The sequence below is a fragment of the Chenopodium quinoa genome, unplaced genomic scaffold, assembly GCF_001683475.1.
Source record: "Chenopodium quinoa cultivar QQ74 unplaced genomic scaffold, ASM168347v1, whole genome shotgun sequence".
Classification (NCBI taxonomy): domain Eukaryota; kingdom Viridiplantae; phylum Streptophyta; class Magnoliopsida; order Caryophyllales; family Amaranthaceae; genus Chenopodium; species Chenopodium quinoa.
In genome coordinates, this window is record NW_018742651.1 from 821655 (window position 1) to 825341 (window position 3687).

General features: G+C 31.8%; 1 long non-coding RNA gene across 2 annotated transcripts; it reads right to left on the reverse strand.

The window, feature by feature from the left end:
* Positions 1–222: 222 nt before the first annotated feature.
* LOC110722062 lies at positions 223–3321 on the reverse strand. Of its 2 annotated transcripts, XR_002511512.1 has the most exons (3): positions 3007–3321; positions 879–974; positions 223–490 (listed from the first exon to the last, which is right to left on the reverse strand). It is a non-coding gene; the product is annotated as an uncharacterized LOC110722062 (long non-coding RNA). The 2 variants fall into 2 exon arrangements; XR_002511511.1 differs by lacking the exon at positions 3007–3321 and having other exon boundaries at positions 879–1340.
* Between the last annotated feature and the right edge of the window lie 366 nt (positions 3322–3687).

A 3687-nucleotide genomic window follows, 5' to 3' on the forward strand; every position in this document is an offset into this window, starting at 1 on the left:
GGTTCGGGTCAACCCGAAATTGACCTTACTTGACCTGATTTTTTATTTGGATTAAAATCAGGTTTCTTTGACCTGAACTTGACCCGACCCAAACCTGATATATTCAGGTTCGGGTTAACCCAAAATTGACCTGAATTAACTTTTTTTTCATTTCAAACACAAGTTGTTCAGAGGTTAAGCGTTTTAATTCAAACCAAAATTAAATGGCATAGTCTAACAAAGTAACAATCCTAATTAACGATTATAAACCGATAAAAAGTGCAATTCACTAATTACAAACCAAGTTTCAAAAGACAAAAGTTTTTTTTAACACAAATTACAGTTCTATAAAATAATAGAAGATGCAATAAGATTTTCATTTGGATTAAGATCGGGCGATGTTGAGACTGTCAATCTATCATGGTTGTCATCCTTGTTCACCACCTCAAGCTTTAAAATTGATCCACAACATTTCCAATTGAACATGGGTGATTACTTCTTGCTGCCAAACCTATAAAGAAAAACAACACTAATATAATTAAAACATGATAATAATCTAAATCAGACTAGATTGTCTAGATCTAACTAGTAAGATCTAAATTAAAACATGCATTCTCATGAAAAACAAAAAATAACAAGAATCACCATTACATAAACAACATTTAACAATAAAAATTAGCATTACATTCGAAAATTAGCAAAAACAACCGTATTATAACATAAACAACAACATTTAACATCATAAATTAGTAATAACACTCGAAAATTAGCATGTAAAAAAACAAAATAAACGAAAGCAGGTAATTATAAAATTAACAACAAAAGAATACGAAAATAAACAAAAATAGCATGTAAAAACACGAAAAAAGAAACAGAAAATAAATTAAGAAGCAAGATACCTTGATTGATGAAGGAGAAGAATTAAGGAACGCGTCTTGTGGAGGAGTGAAGGAGTCAAGCCGTGAAGGAGATGACAAATTGACAATGGTAAACGGCTGAAGGAAATTAAAGAGAAAATTCAACAATATAATGAGTTTTTAAGGAGAGAGAAAATTAAAGAGAGAGAAGTGAGGGGAAAAACAGCTGAAGAGGTGAGGGGAAATGAGATTATTTTAGGGTTTTGAATTTATATAGGAAGCCTCTTTGTGCATTTGGGCTGGGCTAATAAAAGCTTTTTACGTTTTTTTTTTTAAAACTTAAACTAATTCGGGTTATCAGGTCGGGTTCGGGTTGACCCGACCTGATTATGACCTAAAATTTATTTCGGTTTAAGTGGGTCGTTTTCGGGTTGAGATTTTCAACCTTAACCTGACCCATTTAATTTCGGGTTCGGGTTCGTGTCGACCCATTTAAGTTTTCGGGTCAAAAATCTCAACCCTAACCCGCTTTTTTCGGATCGGGTTCGGATCGGGTTTTCGGGTCGGGTCAGTTTTTGCCAGCCCTACTCATTGGAAGAGAGAGTTCCTATTATGAACAAGGTGTTGTGGAGTCACAGTGGCTATTACAAATCCCTTTTATATTTAACACACTACGAAGAGATATATTAGAGGCCTAAGTGGCCATAAACTTGTTTACAATAGTTGCCGTCAGATACTTGGTACTATTACGGTATGAAAACTTAACACCAGAAGTAATATGCACATAACCATCACATATACATTGGACTGAGGTACTAACAGAGTTCTTGACTAACATATGCTTACAACTATTAAAGTATTATACATATTAATCAGTCATACTGCCAGAAATACACCCATAGGACATCCACATCAACGAACCATGATTCAGATTTGACAGTTAGACACATCATTACCCAACTACAACTTTAAGATGGCTAGTATACTAACAACACAAACAATACCCCAGTTAATGCAAGTTAAACAACTTTTCAAAAGGGCAGAAGGGGCATTACTCACCCTGTACCCAGATCTTAACTTTAAAGGGTTCTGAAACATATTAGCAATAAAATTTGATATAACTATCAAACTAGGCTCATAATTTTTGAGAACAAAAGCCCCAATTACATAGTTGCATCCACTAAATTTATTCAAACATCAAATTAAGCTCATAATTTTATAGCAACAAAATTAAGTTCCTTATCTTATTAGTAGTACTCATAAGATCACATCCCCTTTCAATTAACATGTTCCTCATCAAACAGTTTCGTTAAAAGGAGTTGGTTTTACTAAAAGCTCGAATCTTCAATCTTGCATTGGCAAGGATCACAGTGACTCTCAATATTCATCCTTCACCCACAATTTATTTTGGTTTCAAATACATAATAATAATCAAACTAAGGTATCAAACTAGCTTTTTACATATTGTTTCAGAATACATTACAATCAAACTAATGTCACAAACTCATAAAGTGTACAATGTAAAGGCATGATTTCTAGTTTTCAACAATAATTGCTCATCAACAACCACTTATATCACAAATGACCATAATTTATATTCAATATGCAGGTATACATAACAAACATCCATCAACCAAATTCAGGAAACTTAGATAATTTGAATAAATAAAAAAAAAATCACAGAGATAAAAAAGTATAAAAATAAATAAATAAATTAAAAAAAAAAAGAAGACAAAATTGCTTAGAATTGTATACATTAATCCAGTAGATAAGAATTGAGCAAGTACCTAATAAAATAACCCAATTTAAGAAGAAAAAACAGGGAATTTTGCCCTTAAAAAAGAATTGTAAGTTTAATTGCAAATAGTGGAACTAATTTGATATCAAATAAGCATTACAGTGAAATCAAATCAAATTAAACCCAAGAAATCAAAGCATTTAACATGAATAATTGGACCAAAAAGGCAAAAAATAATGCAAAGCTAAATAACCCATAAACCCTAACCTCAAATTTCTGATTTTTGATTCGAAATTGATTCGAATTTGCTGTAGCTTGAATTATTGCATGAAAAATCGTTTAAATTGGCTCAAATTTTAGTCTAGAATTTTTCGAATTTTCAGAATTAAGGCTGAATATTTTCGTTCTTGAGGAAAGTTCAACGAATTCTACCTTATAAATCGCACAAATTGAATCCAGAATTTGTAGACGACGGTGGAGGATGATGAATCGAAAGCCGAGAAATGGAGGATGTCGTGGAGCTTAGGAGAACCCTCAATTTGTGTGTAAGGTGAATTAAATTTAGGATATATAAAACTCTAGAGAAATTAAAACTGGATAATGAAAAAGAGAAATTAAAATTTTACCTTAGAAACTGCTTCAATGGAGAACTATAGGTGCGCTTCAATGGAAAATGAGAGAGAAAGAAGGGGAAAATACAGCAAGAGCACGGATCATTTGGGGGGTTGTTAAACTGGGTTAGTTTTTTATTTCCTCAAGTTGACTGTTAATAAAACTTTTACAGAAAGAAGGGAAGTCATTTGGTTTTAGATTAAAAAAATATAAAAATAAAAATAAGGGAATTCATTTGTGAATGCAGACGAATAAATTAAAAATCGGAAACAATATTAAAATTTTTTACATGTTAAAGTTTTACCGATAGAAAGTTTTATAAAGGAGTAAAAGAAGATGGAGAAATTGATTATGTATATTGCTCCGGTAACATGGCTTATATAGCCAAGAGTTTTACATATAATGCCACACAAGTTCACAAGTCTTTGGACTTGTGTGAACATTGTGAAATCAAATCAAATAATTATAGGCATTCATATTTATCTTCTAACACTCCCCCTT